The sequence below is a fragment of the Oncorhynchus gorbuscha genome, unplaced genomic scaffold (genome assembly GCF_021184085.1).
Source record: "Oncorhynchus gorbuscha isolate QuinsamMale2020 ecotype Even-year unplaced genomic scaffold, OgorEven_v1.0 Un_scaffold_3577, whole genome shotgun sequence".
Classification (NCBI taxonomy): domain Eukaryota; kingdom Metazoa; phylum Chordata; class Actinopteri; order Salmoniformes; family Salmonidae; genus Oncorhynchus; species Oncorhynchus gorbuscha.
Window position 1 is genome coordinate 15,001 of NW_025747783.1, and position 25,000 is coordinate 40,000.

The 25,000-nt window shown below is 45.6% G+C and overlaps 1 pseudogene; it reads right to left on the bottom strand.

Annotated features, from left to right (window-relative positions):
- Positions 1-25,000, bottom strand: part of LOC124027934 — a 32,256-nt pseudogene that overhangs the window by 7,083 nt on the left and 173 nt on the right.

The window sequence follows — 25,000 nt, forward strand, 5'->3', positions numbered from 1 at the left end:
AGACAGAGCGAGAGAGAGGGAGACAGAGCGAGAGAGAGGAGAGACAGAGCGAGAAGAGAGACAGAGCGAGAGAGAGGAGACAGAGCGAGAGAGAGGAGACAGAGCGAGAGAGAGGGAGACAGAGCGAGAGAGAGGGAGACAGAGCGAGAGAGAGGGAGACAGAGCGAGAGAGAGGGAGACAGAGCGAGAGAGGGAGACAGAGCGAGAGGGAGACAGAGCGAGAGAGAGGGAGACAGAGCGAGAGAGAGGGAGACAGAGCGAGAGAGAGGGAGACAGAGCGAGAGAGAGGGAGACAGAGCGAGAGAGAGGGAGACAGAGCGAGAGAGAGGGAGACAGAGCGAGAGAGAGGAGACAGAGCGAGAGAGAGGGAGACAGAGCGAGAGAGAGGGAGACAGAGCGAGAGAGAGGGAGACAGAGCGAGAGAGAGGGAGACAGAGCGAGAGAGAGGGAGACAGAGCGAGAGAGAGGGAGACAGAGCGAGAGAGAGGGAGACAGAGCGAGAGAGAGGGAGACAGAGCGAGAGAGAGGGAGACAGAGCGAGAGAGAGGAGACAGAGCGAGAGAGAGGGAGACAGAGCGAGAGAGAGAGGAGACAGAGCGAGAGAGAGGGAGACAGAGCGAGAGAGAGGGAGACAGAGCGAGAGAGAGGGAGACAGAGCGAGAGAGAGGGAGACAGAGCGAGAGAGAGGGGAGACAGAGCGAGAGAGAGGGAGACAGAGCAGAGAGAGAGGGAGACAGAGCGAGAGAGAGGGAGACAGAGCGAGAGAGAGGGAGACAGAGCGAGAGAGAGGAGACAGAGCGAGAGAGAGGGAGACAGAGCGAGAGAGAGGGAGACAGAGCGAGAGAGAGGGAGACAGAGCGAGAGAGAGGGAGACAGAGCGAGAGAGAGGGAGACAGAGCGAGAGAGAGGGAGACAGAGCGAGGGAGACAGAGAGAGAGAGAGGGACAGAGAGAGAGAGAGGGACAGAGAGAGAGAGAGACAGAGAGAGAGACAGAGAGAGAGACAGAGAGAGAGAGAGGGACAGAGAGAGAGAGAGAGAGACACAGAGAGAGAGGGAGGGACAGAGAGAGAGGGAGGGACAGAGAGAGAGGGACAAAGAGGGAGGGACAGAGAGAGACATAAAATGTTTAGGGTTTCTCAATAGCTGGAAGACAGTAGTTCATTACCCTTTTTCCATAGAAATCATCTTTGTAACACTTGTGACCGTAACAACAGCAGCTGATACTACTACTGTTAATACTACTACTAATACTACTACTGTTAATACTACTACTAATACTACTACTGTTAATACTACTACTAATACTACTACTACTGTTGCTACTCCTACTACTACTGATAATACTACTACTGTTGCTACTCCTACTACTACTGATAATACTACTACTGATACTCCTACTACTACTGATAATACTACTACTGATACTCCTACTACTACTGATAATACTACTACTGATACTACTCCTACTACTGATAATACTACTCCTGCTACTACTGATAATACTACTACTGATACTACTCCTACTACTACTGATAATACTACTACTGATACTACTCCTACTACTACTGATAATACTACTACTGATACTGCTCCTACTACTACTGATAATACTACTACTGATAATACTACTACTGATACTACTCCTACTACTGATACTACTACTACTGTTGCTACCCCCACTACTGATACTACTACTGATACTACAACTACCACTGATACTACTACTGATACTACAACTACTACTGATACTACTACTACAACTACCACTGATACTACTACTGATACTACAACTACTACTGATACTACTACTGATACTACAACTACTACTGATACTACTACTACCACCACTACCACTACTACAACTACTACCACTGATACTACTACTACAACTACTACTGATACTACTACTACAACTACCACAACTACTACTGATACTCCTACTGATACTCCTACTACTGATAATACTACTACTGTTGCTACTCCTACTACTGATAATACTACTACTGTTGCTACTCCTACTACAACTACTACATATACTCCTACTACTGATACTACAACTACTACATATACTCCTACTACAACTACTACTGATAATACTACTACTGTTGCTACTCCTACTACTGATACTACAACTACTACTGATACTCCTACTACTGATACTACAACTACTACCACCACTGATAATACTCCTACTGTTGCTACTCCTACTACAAATAGTACTACTCCTACCACTCCTACTACTACTGTTGCTACTCCTACTACAAATAGTACTACTCCTACCACTCCTACTACTACTGTTGCTACTCCTACTTCAAATAGTACTACTCCTACCACTCCTACTACTACTGTTGCTACTCCTACTTCAAATAGTACTACTCCTACCACTACTACTACTGTTACTACTCCTACTTCAAATAGTACTACTCCTACCACTCATACTACTACTACTTCGAATAGTACTACTCCTACCACTACTACTGTTGCTACTCCTACTTCGAATAGTACTACTCCTACCACTACTACTACTACTGTTGCTACTCCTACTTCGAATAGTAATACTACTACCACTACTGATAATACTACTACTACTGCAAATGCTGCGATTACTGCTACAACTAATATCACTACTGATAATACTACTACCACCACCACTGATAATACTACCACCACTACTGATAATACTACTACCACCACCACTGATAATACTACTACCACCACCACTGATAATACTACCACCACCACCACTGATAATACTACCACCACCACCACTGATAATACTACCACCACCACCACTGATAATACTACTACCACCACCACTGATAATACTACTACCACCACCACTGATAATACTACTACCACCACCACTGATAATACTACTACCACCACCACTGATAATACTACCACCACCACCACTGATAATACTACCACCACCACCACTGATAATACTACTACCACCACCACCACTGATAATACTACTACCACCACCACCACTGATAATACTACTACCACCACCACCACTGATAATACTACTACCACCACCACTGATAATACTACTACCACCACCACCACTGATAATACTACCACCACCACCACTGATAATACTACCACCACCACTGATAATACTACTACCACTACTGATAATACTACTACCACTGATAATACTACCACCACCACCACTGATAATACTACTACCACCACCACTGATAATACTACTACCACCACCACTGATAATACTACTACCACCACCACCACTGATAATACTACCACCACCACTGATAATACTACCACCACCACTGATAATACTACCACCACCACTGATAATACTACTACCACTACTGATAATACTACTACCACTACTGATAATACTACTACCACTGATAATACTACTACCACCACCACCACTGATAATACTACTACTACTACTGATACTACCACCACTACTGATAACACTACTACTACCACCCCTACTGATAATACTACTGATAATACTACTACTACTGATAATACTACTACCACCACCGCTGATAATACTACTACTACTGATAATACTACTACCACCACCGCTGATAATACTACTACTACTGATAATACTACTACCACCACCGCTGATAATACTACTACTACTGATAATACTACTACTACTGATAACACTACTACTACTGATAACACGACTAATAATACTACCACCACCACTAATAATACTACTAATAATACTACCACCACCCCTACTGATAATCATACTACGACTACTGATAACACTACCACGACCACCGCTGATAATACTACTAATAATACTACCACCACTAATAATACTAATAATAATACTACTACCACCGATAATACTACTACCACCGATAATACTACTACCACCACCGATAATACTACTACCACCACCACCACCACTACTACTACTACTGAGAATACTACTGCTGATAGTAGTACTACTACTACTGAGAATACTACTGCTGATAGTAGTACTACTACTACTACTACTGATAAGTCTACTAATAATACTACTACTAATAATACTACTACTCCTACTAATGCTGAGAATACTACTGCTGATAGTAGTACTACTACTACTGAGAATACTACTGCTGATAGTAGTACTACTACTACTACTACTGATAAGTCTACTAATAATACTACTACTACTAATACTACTACTCCTACTAATGCTGAGAATACTACTGCTGATAGTAGTACTACTACTACTACTGTGAATACTTGGCTACTGCTACTCACCACAACCCAGTTCTCAGAGTGGACAAAGTGTACGGGCCCCCTGGCCTTCCTCTGGACGGCTTCATGGATGATGCGTCCAGTCACACCGTCGACCAGGAACACGCCCACGAAGGCCCGCTCAGGGTGTGTGTCTGTACTCTCTGTCACCACTGCCAGCAGGTTAGGGTTCAGGTACTGTGGTGAGAAAAGAAGAAGAGAGACTGTTATTCAGGTCTTCACACACACACACAAAAACAAAAAGGTTCTTATTTCCAACAAGTTTGGATGTGCATTTGTTTGCTCCTCTAAAATGATTAAAAGTTCAACTTTTGGATCAGAGTTTGCAGATATTACCCACACTGAACATTATAGTCCAGGACTAGTCTAAAATCTGGATCTGAGAAACCGGCCCTTAATAGTTTGCGTGTAGAGCCTCTAGTCCACAGCCTTTCTTAAAGTATGGGTGGCAACCCACTTGCAGTGTTAATAGTGGGTTGTTGACGTGTCAGAGTAAACGTAGAATTATTTAATGAATTACTGGAATTGATTTGGCCATGTGCATGTCCTCCCACCGAGAGCAGCGTTTACTCCTCCCACCGAGAGCAGCGTTTACTCCTCCCACCGAGAGCAGCGTTTACTCCTCCCACCGAGAGCAGCGTTTACTCCTCCCACCGAGAGCAGCGTTTACTCCTCCCACCGAGAGCAGCGTTTACTCCTCCCACCGAGAGCAGCGTTTACTCCTCCCACCGAGAGCAGCGTTTACTCCTCCCACCGAGAGCAGCGTTTACTCCTCCCACCGAGAGCAGCGTTTACTCCTCCCACCGAGAGCAGCGTTTACTCCTCCCACCGAGAGCAGCGTTTACTCCTCCCACCGAGAGCAGCGTTTACTCCTCCCACCGAGAGCAGCGTTTACTCCTCCCACCGAGAGCAGCGTTTACTCCTCCCACCGAGAGCAGCGTTTACTCCTCCCACCGAGAGCAGCGTTTACTCCTCCCACCGAGAGCAGCGTTTACTCCTCCCACCGAGAGCAGCGTTTACTCCTCCCACCTAGAGCTGTCATTACCTTGTAGAGAACACTACGGTCTCCCATCACTGCCCTGAGAGTGGACCCTGTAGTTTACTAGTACATAGAGCTGTCATTACCTTGTAGAGGACACTACGGTCTCCCATCACTCTGCCCTGAGAGTGGACCAGTACATAGAGCTGTCATTACCTTGTAGAGGACACTACGGTCTCCCATCACTCTGCCCTGAGAGTGGACCCTGTAGTTTACTAGTACGTAGAGCTGTCATTACCTTGTAGAGAACACTACGGTCTCCCATCACTCTGCCCTGAGAGTGGACCCTGTAGTTTACTAGTATATAGAGCTGTCATTACCTTGTAGAGAACGCTACGGTCTCCCATCACTCTGCCCTGAGAGTGGACCCTGTAGTTTACTAGTACGTAGAGCTGTCATTACCTTGTAGAGAACACTACGGTCTCCCATCACTCTGCCCTGAGAGTGGACCCTGTAGTTTACTAGTATATAGAGCTGTCATTACCTTGTAGAGAACACTACGGTCTCCCATCACTCTGCCCTGAGAGTGGACCCTGTAGTTTACTAGTACGTAGAGCTGTCATTACCTTGTAGAGAACGCTACGGTCTCCCATCACTCTGCCCTGAGAGTGGACCCTGTAGTTTACTAGTACGTAGAGCTGTCATTACCTTGTAGAGAACACTACGGTCTCCCATCACTCTGCCCTGAGAGTGGACCAGTACATAGAGCTGTCATTACCTTGTAGAGGACACTACGGTCTCCCATCACTCTGCCCTGAGAGTGGACCCTGTAGTTTACTAGTACGTAGAGCTGTCATTACCTTGTAGAGAACACTACGGTCTCCCATCACTCTGCCCTGAGAGTGGACCCTGTAGTTTACTAGTATATAGAGCTGTCATTACCTTGTAGAGAACGCTACGGTCTCCCATCACTCTGCCCTGAGAGTGGACCCTGTAGTTTACTAGTACGTAGAGCTGTCATTACCTTGTAGAGAACACTACGGTCTCCCATCACTCTGCCCTGAGAGTGGACCCTGTAGTTTACTAGTATATAGAGCTGTCATTACCTTGTAGAGAACACTACGGTCTCCCATCACTCTGCCCTGAGAGTGGACCTGTAGTTTACTAGTACGTAGAGCTGTCATTACCTTGTAGAGAACACTACGGTCTCCCATCACTCTGCCCTGAGAGTGGACCCTGTTTACTAGTATATAGAGCTGTCATTATCGGTAGAGCTGTCATTACCTTGCCCTGAGAGTGGAGAGCTGTCATTACCTTGTAGAGAACACTACGGTCTCCCATCACTCTGCCCTGAGAGTGGACCCTGTAGTTTACTAGTACGTAGAGCTGTCATTACCTTGTAGAGAACACTACGGTCTCCCATCACTCTGCCCTGAGAGTGGACCCTGTAGTTTACTAGTACATAGAGCTGTCATTACCTTGTAGAGAACACTACGGTCTCCCATCACTCTGCCCTGAGAGTGGACCCTGTAGTTTACTAGTACGTAGAGCTGTCATTACCTTGTAGAGAACACTACGGTCTCCCATCACTCTGCCCTGAGAGTGGACCCTGTAGTTTACTAGTACGTAGAGCTGTCATTACCTTGTAGAGAACACTACGGTCTCCCATCACTCTGCCCTGAGAGTGGACCAGTACATAGAGCTGTCATTACCTTGTAGAGGACACTACGGTCTCCCATCACTCTGCCCTGAGAGTGGACCAGTACATAGAGCTGTCATTACCTTGTAGAGAACGCTACGGTCTCCCATCACTCTGCCCTGAGAGTGGACCCTGTAGTTTACTAGTACGTAGAGCTGTCATTACCTTGTAGAGAACACTACGGTCTCCCATCACTCTGCCCTGAGAGTGGACATGCTCGTTGGGTCTCTTCCCTTTGACCGCTACTATCTTCTGAACCTCTGTAGGAAGGACCACCTCCCAGATCCGCTCTGTGGACAGATCCTGGATGAACACACACACACACACACTCAATGTCACATCCATGCATACACACACACACACACACACACACACACACAAATGAATGTCGCGTGCACACACACAGCGTTATGTCACCTTGCGCAGTCTGAATCCAGACAGGTTTCCCTGATCTGAGCGGATCAGGTAGAAGAAGATGGAGGAGGCCATCTCCTGGAGCTGCTGCAGGACGTTCTTAGTGGAGGGGAAGGCTGTCACCTGGAGGGAGGGAGAGAGGGAGGGAGAGAGAGGGAGGGAGGGAGAGAGAGGGAGAGAGAGGGAGAGTTTGGAGAGAACACAAAAGGCAGTCAACACTAACAGGGACTTTACAAATTAAAGGCGCAAATCTTTCCCACAATGCAACAGATTATTTATTTTTCTTTCACATCAGTTAAAACCCATTGTTGTTTCACCCCCCCCCCCCCCAGACAACCCTAGACCTACCTTGTCCTGTTGCTGGTCGACGACCAATACCTTGGAATCAGACAGATGTAGTCCTACCTTGTATTGGTCATCGACCAGCAGCAGAACCTTGGAATCAGACAGTCCTACCTTGTATTGGTCATCGACCAGCAGCAGAACCTTGGAATCAGACAGTCCTACCTTGTATTGGTCATCGACCAGCAGCAGAACCTTGGAATCAGACAGTCCTACCTTGTATTGGTCAGAATCGACCATCGCAGCAGAACCTTGGAATCAGACAGTCCTACCTTGTATTGGTCAGACCAGCAGCAGAACCTTGGAATCAGACAGTCCTACCTTGTATTGGTCATCGACCAGCAGCAGAACCTTGGAATCAGACAGTCCTACCTTGTATTGGTCATCGACCAGCAGCAGAACCTTGGAATCAGACAGTCCTACCTTGTATTGGTCATCGACCAGCAGCAGAACCTTGGAATCAGACAGTCCTACCTTGTATTGGTCATCGACCAGCAGCAGAACCTTGGAATCAGACAGTCCTACCTTGTATTGGTCATCGACCAGCAGCAGAACCTTGGAATCAGACAGTCCTACCTTGTATTGGTCATCGACCAGCAGCAGGACCTTGGAATCAGACAGTCTTACCTTGTATTGGTCATCGACCAGCAACAGGACCTTGGCGTAGTCCTGGTCTATAACAGGTAGTAGGCAACAGGTGACTGGAGGATAGGAGGACTGGAGGCAGGGCCGGCAGGGCGATGTGACTCTTCCTGCCAAATATGGGGTTGAACACATGTAGGGTGGCCAGGCCAGTGTCCTGGAGGGGGGGACAGACACAGCGATAGCAGAAATGTTTAGAAAGACAGAAAGACATTTCCTCCAACGTTACATCCAGTCGGAGAAAGAGCTGCCCTACCTAGTTACAGTACGTAAACACTTTAGTAATAATCCCTACTGAGATGCTTGATAACGACAGCCCCCCCCCCCCCGATGTCTTTTTCCGGTTCAAGATCAAATTTAAAATCATTGGGGAATCTTAAAATTCACCAGAGCTCTCAAAAATAAATAAACAAGTGTAGTAAGGACTATTTTGCAACACAGTCCATGGGTGTTGTTCTCTACCTTATCCTTGACGAGCAGAGTGCACTGTGGGGGATGTGGGAAGTGAGCGGTCGTCCTCTGAACTATCAGTTTGAAGGCCGCGTTGGGCTGGACATTCTCCAGGTAGTGCTTCCACAGAATGCTGCCTGACTTGCTGTCGATGCCAAAGAGCTGGAACCGAAACAGAGATCAAAGATGATTCTTTCATAGCGTGCGTTATAAAGTAGAACAATACTTGTTTTATGGCCAAGAACAAAACGCACTTCGAAAGCCGAACATCTTTCCAAAAAACATTCCAATCATTTATTAAATCGATTGTACAAAAAGCACATCACATTCAGAGCATTTGACAGAGCTTGTGCTACAACTGAACACAACATCCTGCATATGAGCCTCACTAGGACTACAGTAAAGTGCTACCAATGTTGGTGATGAGGACAACAGACAGTAGTGGTGAGGTCAACAGGTGATGAGGTTAAGACAGTAGTGATAAGGTCAACAGAAATCAGTGATGAGGTCAACAGGTGATGAGGTCATCGGACAGTAGTGATAAGGTCAACAGACAGTAGTGACGAGGTCAACAGACAGTAGTGACGAGGTCAACAGACAGTAGTGACGAGGTCAACAGACAGTAGTGACGAGGTCAACAGACAGTAGTGACGAGGTCAACAGACAGTAGTGACGAGGTCAACAGACAGTAGTGGCGAGGTCAACAGACAGTAGTGGTGAGTTCAACAGACAGTAGTGGTGAGTTCAACAGACAGTAGTGGTGAGTTCAACAGACAGTAGTGGTGAGTTCAACAGACAGTAGTGGTGAGTTCAACAGACAGTAGTGGTGAGTTCAACAGACAGTAGTGGTGAGTTCAACAGACAGTAGTGGTGAGTTCAACAGACAGTAGTGGTGAGTTCAACAGACAGTAGTGGTGAGGTCAACAGACAGTAGTGGTGAGGTCAACAGACAGTAGTGGTGAGGTCAACAGACAGTAGTGGTGAGGTCAACAGACAGTAGTGGTGAGGTCAACAGACAGTAGTGGTGAGGTCAACAGACAGTAGTGGTGAGGTCAACAGACAGTAGTGGTGAGGTCAACAGACAGTAGTGGTGAGGTCAACAGACAGTAGTGGTGAGGTCAACAGACAGTAGTGGTGAGGTCAACAGACAGTAGTGGTGAGGTCAACAGACAGTAGTGGTGAGGTCAACAGACAGTAGTGGTGAGGTCAACAGACAGTAGTGGTGAGGTCAACAGACAGTAGTGGTGAGGTCAACAGACAGTAGTGGTGAGGTCAACAGACAGTAGTGGTGAGGTCAACAGACAGTAGTGGTGAGGTCAACAGACAGTAGTGGTGAGGTCAACAGACAGTAGTGATGGGGTCAACAGACAGTAGTGATGGGGTCAACAGACAGTAGTGATGGGGTCAACAGACAGTAGTGATGGGGTCAACAGACAGTAGTGATGGGGTCAACAGACAGTAGTGATGGGGTCAACAGACAGTAGTGATGGGGTCAACAGACAATAGTGATGGGGTCAACAGACAATAGTGATGGGGTCAACAGACAATAGTGATGGGGACAGACAATAGTGATGGGGTCAACAGACAATAGTGATGGGGTCAACAGACAATAGTGATGGGGTCAACAGACAATAGTGATGGGGTCAACAGACAATAGTGATGGGGTCAACAGACAATAGTGATGGGGTCAACAGACAATAGTGATGGGGTCAACAGACAATAGTGATGGGGTCAACAGACAATAGTGATGGGGTCAACAGACAATAGTGATGGGGTCAACAGGTGATGAGGTCAACAGACAGTAGTGATGAGGTCAGACAGTAGTGATGGGGTCAACAGGTGATGAGGTCAACAGACAGTAGTGATGGGGTCAACAGACAATAGTGATGGGGTCATCAGACAATAGAACCTTTGTCTACCAATGTTGGTGCTGAGGTCAACAGACAGTAGTGGTGAGGTCAACAGACAGTAGTGGTGAGGTCAGACAGTAGTGGTGAGGTCAGACAGTAGTGGTGAGGTCAGACAGTAGTGGTGAGGTCAGACAGTAGTGGTGAGGTCAGACAGTAGTGGTGAGGTCAGACAGTAGTGGTGAGGTCAGACAGTAGTGGTGAGGTCAGACAGTAGTGGTGAGGTCATCAGACAGTAGTGATGGGGTCAACAGGTGATGAGATCAACAGACAGTAGTGGTGAGGTCAGACAGTAGTGATGGGGTCAACAGGTGATGAGGTCAACAGACAGTAGTGATGAGGTCAGACAGTAGTGATGGGGTCAACAGGTGATGAGGTCAACAGACAGTAGTGATGGGGTCAACAGACAATAGCGATGGGGTCATCAGACAATAGAACCTTTGTCTACCAATGTTGGTGCTGAGGTCAACAGACAGTAGTGATGGGGTCAACAGACAGTAGTGATTGGGTCAACAGACAGTAGTGATTGGGTCATCAGACAATAGTGGTGAGGTCATCAGACAGTAGTGATGAGGTCAACAGGTGATGAGGTCAACAGGTGATGAGGTCAACAGGTGATGGGGTCAACAGACAATATTGATGGGGTCATTAGAAAATAGTGATGGGGTCATCAGACAGTAGTGGTGAGGTCATCAGACAGTAGTGGTGAGGTCATCAGACAGTAGTGGTGAGGTCAACAGACAGTAGTGGTGAGGTCAACAGACAGTAGTGGTGAGATCAACAGACAGTAGTGGTGAGATCAACAGACAGTAGTGGTGAGGTCAACAGGTGATGAGGTCATCAGACAGTAGTGGTGAGGTCATCAGACAGAACCTTTCTCTACCAATGAGTATTTCTCTAGCAGCAGTTCACCTTTAGTTTCTCCTTCTTTTACCTTTACATGTTTTTCAGCAGGTAGTTTCTCACCTTCCCGAGGTTGTGACCCCCACTCCCGTCTCACCTTTCCCGTGGCCCTCCCCCTCTCGTCTCACCTTGCTGGAGGCAGTGACCATGAGGATCACCTTCTGCCATCTATAAACACACACACCCTTTCGTCTCACCTTCCCGAGGTCGTGACCCCCACTCCCATCTCACCTTTCCCGTGGCCCTCCCCCTCTCGTCTCACCTTCCAAGGCCGTGACCCCCTCCCCTTCTCACCTTCCAAGGCAGTGACCCCCTCCCCCTCACGTCTCACCTTCCCGAGGCAGTGACCCCCTCCCGTCTCACCTTCCCAGAGGCCGTGACCCCCTCCCGTCTCACCTTCCCAGAGGCCGTGACCCCCTCCCGTCTCACCTTCCCAGAGGCCGTGACCCCCTCCCGTCTCACCTTCCCAGAGGCCGTGACCCCCCCCTCCCGTCTCACCTTCCCAGAGGCGGTGACCCCCCCCCCTCTCGTCTCACCTTCCCCCGAGGCAGTGACCCCCCTCCCCTTCTCGTCTCACCTTCCCCGAGGCAGTGACCCCCTCCCCTTCTCGTCTCACCTTCCCCCGAGGCAGTGACCCCCTCCCCTTCTCGTCTCACCTTCCCGAGGCAGTGACCCCCTCCCCTTCTCATCTCACCTTCCCCGAGGCAGTGACCCCCTCCCCTTCTCACCTTCCCGAGGCAGTGACCCCCTCCCCTTCTCGTCTCACCTTCCCAGAGGCGGTGACCATAACCATCATCTTCTGCAGGTTGAACTCATCCCTGGACAACGTTTCTATGGTGACCTCATTCTTAACCTGGCTGCGGGGTTTACGGGCTTCAGAGAACAACTTCCACAGGTGGGCCAGCCAGGCCTGGAGCAGAGTCACCTGGGATGACAGACGCTTCAGCACCATGGGGAATAACCCGTCTGTGGGGGGGGGGGGGGGGGGGGACCACGGACAGACGGACACACGTTATGATCTACAGTTTCAGTCGTTAGATTATAAAAACAGTCATCGTTCGAGAGGGAAGTCGTCACGATAGAAGGCTGGACCGCAAGAAGTTTCCTCAGGTTTATCAGGACGACAGTGGATTCTTTCTACAGGGACACGACATACACGAGGTCGACACTGAAGCCCACATACTGATCTACAAACAAATGACAGACTACAAGAACACAACCAAACACCAAAGACTACAAGGAACACACCAAAGGCTACAAGGAACACACCAAAGACTACAAGGAACACACCAAAGACTACAAGGAACACACCAAAGGCTACAAGGAACACACCAAAGACTACAAGGAACACACCAAAGACTACAAGGAACACACCAAAGACTACAAGGAACACACACCAAAGACTACAAGGAACACACAAACACACACCAAAGGCTACAAGGAACACACCAAAGGCTACAAGGAACACACACCAAAGGCTACAAGGAACACACACCAAAGGCTACAAGGAACACACACCAAAGACTACAAGGAACACACACCAAAGGCTACAAGGAACACACACCAAAGGCTACAAGGAACACACAAAGGCTACAAGGAACACACACCAAAGGCTACAAGGAACACACACCAAAGGCTACAAGGAACACACACCAAAGGCTACAAGGAACACACACCAAAGGCTACAAGGAACACACACCAAAGGCTACAAGGAACACACACCAAAGGCTACAAGGAACACACACCAAAGGCTACAAGGAACACACACCAAAGGCTACAAGGAACACACACCAAAGGCTACAAGGAACACACACCAAAGGCTACAAGGAACACACACCAAAGGCTACAAGGAACACACACCAAAGGCTACAAGGAACACACACCAAAGGCTACAAGGAACACACACCAAAAGGAACACACACCAAAGGCTACAAGGAACACACACCAAAGACTACAAGGAACACACACCAAAGACTACAAGGAACACACACCAAAGGCTACAACACACACACACCAAAGGCTACAAGGAACACACACCAAAGGCTACAAGGAACACACACCAAAGGCTACAAGGAACACACACCAAAGGCTACAAGGAACACACACCAAAGGCTACAAGGAACACACACCAAAGGCTACAAGGAACACACACCAAAGGCTACAAGGAACACACACCAAAGGCTACAAGGAACACACACCAAAGGCTACAAGGAACACACACCAAAGGCTACAAGGAACACACACCAAAGGCTACAAGGAACACACACCAAAGGCACAAGGAACACACAGGCTACAAGGAACACACACCAAAGGCTACAAGGAACACACACCAAAGGCTACAAGGAACACACACCAAAGGCTACAAGGAACACACACCAAAGGCTACAAGGAACACACCAAAGACTACAAGGAACACACACCAAAAACTACAAGGAACACACACCAAAGACTACAAGGAACACACACCAAAGACTACAAGGAACACACACCAAAGGCTACAAGGAACACACACCAAAGACTACAAGGAACACACCAAAGACTACAAGGAACACACCAAAGGCTACAAGGAACACACCAAAGGCTACAAGGAACACACACCAAAGGCTACAAGGAACACACACCAAAGGCTACAAGGAACACACACCAAAGACTACAAGGAACACACACCAAAGGCTACAAGGAACACACACCAAAGACTACAAGGAACACACACCAAACACTACAAGAACACAACTAAACAACAAAGCAGAAACTTTAAAATCAGATCCCTTTGCTACTGATAGTCAACATAAGAAAACAGAAAGCCCAGAGCTTTACCTTGAATGGCTGGATCCAAGCGCAGCAATGAGAAAACCAAAGAGACAGAGCAAGACTTAAACCAATCGGGGATAGCAATACACATAGAGGACAGTTAACTGAGACAGGGTCAAATACGTTCCCGACGGAAACAAAAACAGGCAATCACAAATACTTATACAAAAATCAAAAAGAGACAAAAACACAAAAATATATATATTTTATAAATAATACAAATTTAAAAATGAACAAAAAAGACTTAAAAACTTCAATACGTATATTTTAAAAAAGGGAATGACTAAGCATAATAATATTGAAGAAACTTTTTTTTGTGTCATCCTTAATAATTATATTTTATGCACGTTGTCTTTTCTACGTTGTGTATTTTACAATGGTAACATGAATAATGTTAGCTAGGCTCTGATCTCTGACGGTCTTTACCAGCTTTCTTGCCAAACTCCCCCTCCAGCTCCGCCTGGGTCCCAGTGAGTGGCAGGTCCACCATCTCCATGGTAACAACATCAGCTAGGGCCTCCTCTCTGGTCCATACCACACGTCCTGGAATCACAGGGGTTGGTTAGAAGCCTTGTCTAGTGTGTGTGTGTGTGTGTGTGTGTGTGTGTGTGTGTGTGTGTGTGTGTGTGTGTGTGTGTGTGTGTGTGTGTGTGTGTGTGTGTGTGTGTGTAAACATACCTGGCTGCTGTATGAAGGTGAGAGCATGGTCCTGTGTCTGCACTAGGACCCTGTAGCCCACAGAGTCGTCCTTCTTCAGGAAGGCATGGACGTACAGCTGGGGAGGGGAGACATCACAGGGTGAGACACTACAGGGTGAGACATCACACACCACAGGGTGAGACACTACAGGGTGAGACACTACAGGGTGACACTACAGGGTGACACTACAGGGTGACACTACAGGGTGAGACACTACAGGGTGAGACACTACAGGGTGAGACACTACAGGGTGAGACACTACAGGGTGAGACACTACAGGGTGAGACATCACAAACTACAGGGTGAGACACCACACACTACAGGGTGAGACACCACACACTACAGGGTGAGACACCACACACTACAGGGTGAGACACTACAGGGTGAGACACTACAGGGTGAGACACTACAGGGTGAGACACTACAGGGTGAGACACTACAGGGTGAGACACTACAGGGTGAGACACTACAGGGGGAGACACTACAGGGGGAGACACTACAGGGTGAGACACTACAGGGTGAGACACTACAGGGGGAGACACTACAGGGTGAGACACTACAGGGTGAGACACTACAGGGTGAGACACTACAGGGTGAGACACTACAGGGTGAGACACTACAGGGTGAGACACCCGTAAAGCACTTCAACCGATCATATAAAAAAGGATTTATAAATAAATGTGATTTGAGTGCCGTCCTGCACCCCAACATCGGCAGATTTCAACCGGGTTTCCTTTAGACTTTTCTGGAAGCGAGGGGGTTGGATGTGTCAAAACCCCCATATTTACTACCTGCTTTCCCGACATACAGACGACACTCACCGCGTGTGGTTTCCCATCGTTAGGCTCCAGGGGAAAGAAGACGGTGGTATCCAGCAGCCGGCGACCAGAGTCAACGCTGAACAGATTGATGGCGCAAGCCTGCAGTGGGAACGACAAGGGAGATAACCAACTCACCGCAGTACAATTAAATTAATTTTAAATTAAACTTCTGAAATTATACGGATCACACTTAAGATAACCAACGGGGGTTCCTCACCGCAGTATAATTACATTTAATTCATTTTAAAAATTAAACTGCCATTAAACTGCGTGACGCAACACTTAAGATGTTTAGGCGACACCATGACGACACCATGACGACTCACCGTTTCGTTTTTGGGAGTCATGACAGCAGCAACAGTCTTCTTCCCCGTGGTGGCAAATGAGACTAAGAACGCCTGTAAAAACAACAACAACAGAAACGTGTTTATTATCTCCACTTAGAACTCATTGACCTTCCAACTCACAACATTTGAGGTCATATATTGTCCTGGTTGGTAAATTAGTCACATAATAAAACGGTGTGCTACATAGCAGATGGACTATCCAAAGAGACGCGTAGTACCGGGGAGAAATATATAGCAGTAGAGACGCGTAGTACCGGGGAGAAATATATAGCAGTAGAGCCCCGTAGTACCGGGGAGAAATATATAGCAGTAGAGCCCCGTAGTACCGGGGGAGAAATATATAGCAGTAGAGACGCGTAGTACCGGGGAGAAATATATAGCAGTAGAGCCCCGTAGTACCGGGGGAGAAATATATAGCAGTAGAGCCCCGTAGTACCGGGGAGAAATATATAGCAGTAGAGATATATAAATATATAGCAGTAGAGCCCCGTAGTACCGGGGGAGAAATATATAGCAGTAGAGACGCGTAGTACCGGGGAGAAATATATAGCAGTAGAGATATAAATATATAGCAGTAGAGCCCCGTAGTACCGGGGGAGAAATATATAGCAGTAGAGCCCCGTAGTACCGGGGGAGAAATATATAGCAGTAGAGACGCGTAGTACCGGGGAGAAATATATAGCAGTAGAGATATATAAATATATAGCAGTAGAGACGCGTAGTACCGGGGAGAAATATATAGCAGTAGAGACGCGTAGTACCGGGAGAAATATATAGCAGTAGAGCCGGGGAGAAATATATAGCAGTAGAGCCGCGTAGTACCGGGGTGAAATATATAGCAGTAGTACCGGGGAGAAATATATAGCAGTAGTACCGGGGAGAAATATATAGCAGTAGAGCCGCGTAGTACCGGGGGAGAAATATATAGCAGTAGAGCCGCGTAGTACCGGGGAGAAATATATAGCAGTAGAGCCGGGGAGAAATATATAGCAGTAGTACCGGGGAGAAATATATAGCAGTAGAGCCGCGTAGTACCGGGGAGAAATATATAGCAGTAGAGACGCGTAGTACCGGGGAGAAATATATAGCAGTAGAGCCGGGGAGAAATATATAGCAGTAGTACCGGGGAGAAATATATAGCAGTAGAGACGTGTAATACCGGGGAGAAATATATAGCAGTAGAGATATATAAATATATAGCAGTAGAGATATATAAATATATAGCAGTAGAGACGCGTAGTACCGGGGAGAAATATATAGCAGTAGAGATATATAAATATATAGCAGTAGAGACGTGTAGTACCGGGGGAGAAATATATAGCAGTAGAGATATATAAATATATAGCAGTAGAGACGCGTAGTACCGGGGAGAAATATATAGCAGTAGAGATATATAAATATATAGCAGTAGAGACGCGTAGTACCGGGGAGAAATATATAGCAGTAGAGCCCCGTAGTACCGGGGAGAAATATATAGCAGTAGAGCCGCGTAGTACCGGGGAGAAATATATAGCAGTAGAGCCGCGTAGTACCGGGGAGAAATATATAGCAGTAGAGCCGCGTAGTACCGGGGAGAAATATATAGCAGTAGAGACGCGTAGTACCGGGGAGAAATATATAGCAGTAGAGCCGCGTAGTACCGGGGAGAAATATATAGCAGTAGAGCCGCGTAGTACCGGGGAGAAATATATAGCAGTAGAGCCGCGTAGTACCGGGGAGAATATATAGCAGTAGAGCCCAGTACCGGGGAGAAATATATAGCAGTAGAGCCGCGTAGTACCGGGGAGAAATATATAGCAGTAGAGCCCCGTAGTACCGGGGAGAAATATATAGCAGTAGAGCCGCGTAGTACCGGGGAGAAATATATAGCAGTAGAGCCGCGTAGTACCGGGGAGAAATATATAGCAGTAGAGCCCCGTAGTACCGGGGAGAAATATATAGCAGTAGAGACGCGTAGTACCGGGGAGAAATATTTAGCAGTAGTACCGGGGGAGAAATATATAGCAGTAGAGCCGCGTAGTACCGGGGAGAAATATATAGCAGTAGAGATATATAAATATATAGCAGTAGAGATATATAAATATATAGCAGTAGAGACGCGTAGTACCGGGGAGAAATATATAGCAGTAGTACCGGGGGAGAAATATATAGCAGTAGTACCGGGGGAGAAATATATAGCAGTAATCAAAGTCAGACACTGTGTACAGGTAGACACGGTTTACTGTGTACAGGTAGACACTGTATATAGGTAGATACTGTATACAGGTAGACATGGTTTACTGTATACAGGTAGATACTGTATACAGGTAGATACTGTATACAGGTAGACATGGTTTACTGTATATAGGTAGACATGGTTTACTGTATATAGGTAGATACTGTATATACGTAGACATGGTTTACTGTATATAGGTAGATACTGTATATAGGTAGACACGGTTTACTGTATATAGGTAGACATTTACATTACATTTAAGTCATTTAGCAGACGCTCTTATCCAGACACGGTTTACTGCATTTAGGTAGACACGGTTTACTGCATTTAGGTAGACACGGTTTACTGTATATAGGTAGATACTGTATATAGGTAGACATGGTTTACTGTATATAGGTAGATACTGTATATAGGTAGACACGGTTTACTGTATATAGGTAGACACGGTTTACTGTATATAGGTAGACACGGTTTACTGTATATAGGTAGATACTGTATATAGGTAGATACTGTATATAGGTAGATACTGTATATAGGTAGGCACGGTTTACTGTATATAGGTAGACACGGTTTACTGTATATAGGTAGACACGGTTTACTGTATATAGGTAGACACGGTTTACTGTATATAGGTAGACACGGTTTACTGTATATAGGTAGACACGGTTTACTGTATATAGGTAGACACGGTTTACTGTATATAGGTAGACACGGTTTACTGTATATAGGTAGACACGGTTTACTGTATATAGGTAGACACGGTTTACTGTATATAGGTAGACACGGTTTACTGTATATAGGTAGACACGGTTTACTGTATATAGGTAGACATGGTTTACTGTATATAGGTAGATACTGTATATAGGTAGATACTGTATATAGGTAGACATGGTTTACTGTATACAGGTAGACATGGTTTACGGTATACAGGTAGACATGGTTTACTGTATACAGGTAGACATGGTATACTGTATACAGGTAGACATGGTTTACTGTATACAGGTAGACATGGTTTACTGTATACAGGTAGACATGGTTTACTGTATACAGGTAGACATGGTTTACTGTATACAGGTAGACATGGTTTACTGTATACAGGTAGACATGGTTTACTGTATATAGGTAGATACTGTATATAGGTAGACATGGTTTACTGTATTTAGGTAGATACAGTTTACTGTATATAGGTAGACAAGGTTTACTGTATTTAGGTAGACACGTTTTACTGTATATAGGTAGACACGGTTTACTGTATTTAGGTAGACACGGTTTACTGTATTTAGGTAGACACGGTTTACTGTATTTAGGTAGACACGGTTTACTGTATTTAGGTAGACATGGTTTACTGTATTTAGGTAGATACGGTTTACTGTATTTAGGTAGATACGGTTTACTGTATATAGGTAGATACGGTTTACTGTATATAGGTAGCCACGGTTTACTGTATATAGGTAGATACGGTTTACTGTATATAGGTAGATACGGTTTACTGTATATAGGTAGATACGGTTTACTGTATTTAGGTAGATACGGTTTACTGTATTTAGGTAGATACGGTTTACTGTATTTAGGTAGATACGGTTTACTGTATTTAGGTAGATACGGTTTACTGTATTTAGGTAGATACGGTTTACTGTATTTAGGTAGATACGGTTTACTGTATTTAGGTAGATACGGTTTACTGTATTTAGGTAGATACGGTTTACTGTATTTAGGTAGATACGGTTTACTGTATTTAGGTAGATACGGTTTACTGTATTTAGGTAGATACGGTTTACTGTATTTAGGTAGATACGGTTTACTGTATTTAGGTAGATACGGTTTACTGTATTTAGGTAGATACGGTTTACTGTATTTAGGTAGATACGGTTTACTGTATATAGGTAGATACTGTATATAGGTAGATACGGTTTACTGTATATAGGTAGATACTGTATATAGGTAGATACGGTTTACTGTATTTAGGTAGATACTGTATTTAGGTAGATACGGTTTACTGTATATAGGTAGATACTGTATATAGGTAGACATGGTTTACTGTATTTAGGTAGATACGGTTTACTGTATTTAGGTAGATACGGTTTACTGTATGGTATAACAACAGTCAGTGACATTAATGATTGCCTGTCTGGGATTAATTACGTTTATTGAATTCAACTATATTGAATAAACAAAAATGAATGAATGAATGGATGTGTACCGGCTGGAAGTCTCTGAGTGGGGCGATGGTGTATCCATCAGCATTGAGCTGTAGCAGGACGTGGTGGTCTGGTCCGAGCTGGAGAAAGAACTCTGAGAGGGGGGAGCGGGCCGGGTGGGGCTGGCTGGACACCAGGACGGGCTGGAAGCCTGGGGACACCTCCAGATCCAGAGACTGGGGGGGGGGGGGGAAGAGAGTAGGAAAGGAAGCAACAGAAAGACATTGGTCATTCGTTTCCACTCATCAAGCAATAGCATCAATGGGATAATTAATCCACAAGGTATTCACAGGATTGAAAAGGAAAAAAAATCCACTCAAAAACAATGGAAATTTGCTAACACGTTAACATTAGCTAGCGTCTGCTCGCTAGCTGAACCAGTCTCAAAAATCAACCCATATGAAACTAAAAGGCAGGGATGCCAACAACGCCAGTTCACACACTCCATGCTGAATACACATGCTAGCTAGTGCAGTGAAGTTCTCGCTAATTCCCAAATGAGTTTTCATTCTGTTCTGCTGTGATTGGTGCGCCGAGTTCTACAGCTGACTCCTCTCTGTGATGTCATCACGTCGGCCAAATGTTCCAGAGTAGCGAGACACAGAGCCAGTTGTCAGAAATCAGCATGTATCTGACTTACAACAGTCCCACAACTTTGGTTCCGTACAACTTCATCAACAAGCTGGCAAACTAGCTAGCGCACGACCGTTCAAACTAGCTAGCGTATGACCGTTCAAACTAGCTAGCGCATGACCGTTCAAACTAGCTAGCGCATGACCGTTCAAACTAGCTAGCGTATGACCGTTCAAACTAGCTAGCGTATGACCGTTCAAACTAGCTAGCGTATGACCGTTCAAACTAGCTAGCGTATGACCGTTCAAACTAGCTAGCGCATGACCGTTCAAACTAGCTAGCGCACGACCGTTCAAACTAGCTAGCGCACGACCGTTCAAACTAGCTAGCGCACGACCGTTCAAACTAGCTAGCGCACGACCGTTCAAACTAGCTAGCGCACGACCGTTCAAACTAGCTAGCGCACGACCGTTCAAACTAGCTAGCGCACGACCGTTCAAACTAGCTAGCGCATGACCGTTCAAACTAGCTAGCGCACGACCGTTCAAACTAGCTAGCACTAGGGCTGCTAGCTGGAGCATGCGTTGCCGTAGTAGCCAGTGCGTCATAGCTACCGAGAACAGAGTGATTTTCAGAACTAGGAATTTGTTTTAGGCAGATGAGCAAACATTATTATTATTATTTTTTTTTACAAATGGTAGAGGGATGAAAGTTGCCATTTGAGCGTGAGACGGTGTAGTCCACTGTTGATACATTCGGCAGCAGTCAAGTTCAAGACGTTGTGACTTTCAAGATGCAAAGTGTCACTTGCCTCTTCATCAGGAAGTGTTTTGCATCATAGGAGTCATCATGAGGTGTCAACTGACACGTTGTATCTTGAAAGTCCAACATCTTGAAAACTTGACACGCAAAAACATTTTTGGGAATGTTTTAACAAATGGACTAATTAAAAAATATATATAATCATGAAAAATAACCTTTAATATTCCTTTAAGAATCACAGAAGTTAAAGCAAAAACAGATGCCATGACTGAACCTTAAGATCGGCAGGCAAACTTTTTGGCTCGAGACACATTGGGATTTTGACATTTAAAGGAGGGCTGCTCAGATTTTTTATTTTTTTAAGACCGATTTGTTTGTCGAAAATCGACTTGCAGGCTAGAAAAGGGACAGTTATTTGAAAATATACAGGTCCATTATCATGTATATATAATCATAGGATCATCTATGTCGCCGCATGTCCATTATCATCGGATCATCTATCTATAGGTCGATAGATAGATCTGAAATCCAATCCGATCCTATTTCACCTTTGATTCCTATCCTTGTTATTGAATACCGACTCTTATTCAAACTCATTACAAATAATTTATACTCTTATTCGATAAGATCAGCTGCAAACATATCTGTTGCCATCAAGCACTGGCTCACTGAACGATACGGTTGTGGCGGTGGGAGACAGGTACAGTACCTGTAGTAGGATCTGGCTGAACTCTGGAGTCTCCTCAGCCTGTATCGGGAGGGTGTAGAGGGCGAGAGTGGCGGGATCCACACACATCAGCACCCCCTGACCAATCACCACACAGCTGGACTCAACACTGGAGAGCCATGAGGCTTCGACTGATCTCTGAGGACAACGACAGACAGGAATCACTGGGTTAGAGACAGGACATGTGTGTACAGGCTTACAGTGGACCAACCGACACAGTGTAGACGCTGACAGAGGAGTAACCGTTTGGGCTGGTTTCCCAGACACAGTGTAGATGCTGACAGAGGAGTAACCCTTTGGGCTGGTTTCCCAGACACAGATTCCATTTCCTCCTGGACTGAAAAAGCATGCTCAAAAGGAGATGTTTTATTTATTTATTTTAAAATCTGGACTAGGCTTAATCTGGCTCTGGAAAACAGGCCCTTTCCTGATACCTTCATGAATTTTAAAATGGTTGCCAATGAAGGTTTGATGACAGTGCTAGAGTAGTGACCTGCTTGATGATCTCTCCGTCCTCTAGGCTGTAGGCTATGATAGTGAGGTGAGAGTTAGGAACCACCCCCAACACATAGACCTCCTCTTCTCCCCCAGAGTACACTGCCTGGTACTGGACTGCATCACTGTGGGATACAGAAAATACTTAGTAGATCAGTTTTACAACAGTCCTGAAATTAAATGCAAATTACCTACGTGCTGTAGACTGGGTTCAAATACTATTTGAAATATTTTTAGATACTTTGAGTGTTTGATTGAGCCTTTATGGATTGCCAGATGGGCAGGGCTTGCACTTTTGGCTACATTTGATTGGCTCCATTGCGTCAGGTAAGCGTCACCAAGTGCAACTAAATCATTTGAAATAAAAACAAACACCATTTGAACCCATGTCTGGCCCCAGACAGCACCAGTGTCCTACTGTACCTACCTGTCAGGCAGGTTCTCCACCCATTTCTGGTGTCCATTGGATAAGTAGTGGAGAGAGATGGCTGCTTTCTTTAGCACTGACACAAGCTTTACGGTGTCCTGTATGGCCACAAAACACGCAGCCTGGAAGCTGAAATAGAGAGAGACATTATGAGCAGTTCGAAATCTCTAAAAATCAATTATGTCCATTTCTATTGAGAGTGTCTCTCAGATATAAAAATTGCAGATAATGAGAAACAGGTAAATCTGCACACGAAGACACACCTGCCAGTATCCAGCACGGCCTCCCAGTTCAGCCCACCAATGTTTGTGTCCCAGGAACGGAGCAAACGACCATCTCCAACCACCATCAGAGCATCTAGAGAAGATGTGAAAAACATTCAGATATCCGCTGTGAAAGATGAAGGCAGGATCTTAAAATGAACTTAGGCCTAGATAAAAGCCAATGCTTTGACTCTGTACAACACGGTTATGTTGGCTAGGCCAAGAAACTAGGCAGGTTTACAACAAACTTTGAAAAGGCTGTAGTCACCTTGTCCATGCAGCAGAAGTATGTCTATGGTTCCCTCTGGTCCAGTCTTGTCCACGTGTCTCCAAACTGTAAAAGTCAGAACGAAAAATATTTAACTCTATGCAACTCTAAAATCGTTTTTATCACAGATTTCAGAGTCAAAGAGAAAAGCTATAAACCCATTCGTATTGTAATGTGAATTACAAATACTCACGGAGATCTCCAGTCCTGGAGTTGAAAGAGGCAAAGATATTCTTGTCGGTGGCGACGAACAGCTTTTTGGACGACTGTGTATTCGCCTCAAAGTGGGCAAAGAGGGTCTTCCCCACATACTGCTGTCTCCTGGAACCACAAAAAGGGGAACATTTGTTTTTAACAGTCAAGCATTCTTGTTGAAATATAGCAAGCTATTTTTTTTTAAACTTTAGTTAATCAATCACTAATGCACATAATCATTAGTGTGGCATTTAGAGACAGTATCATATCATATCACAAGAAGGAGCAAGTGGGACAAATCTGGAGGTAAACGGGTCTCCTTCCCCCATTGATCCTAAACCCCCATTAAAAGAAGCGATCTGAAAGATACATTTACATTCGTGAATGACTAACATTTATGGTCAAACAAGAGACGGGTGCAGACATGACAGGGCTAACTATTGAGTGACTCCAACCCCGGGGGAGATCTACTGTCTGTGTCGCCTGTGTCTTAAGATCATCAATCACATCTGACGCTGTCAACGGTTAGCACAAAGCATTAGCTTTTACGTTCACTAGCTGCATATAGCACAATCAATAGACATTCCTCAATTGTAAAAATAGCTAGCTTAACATACCAA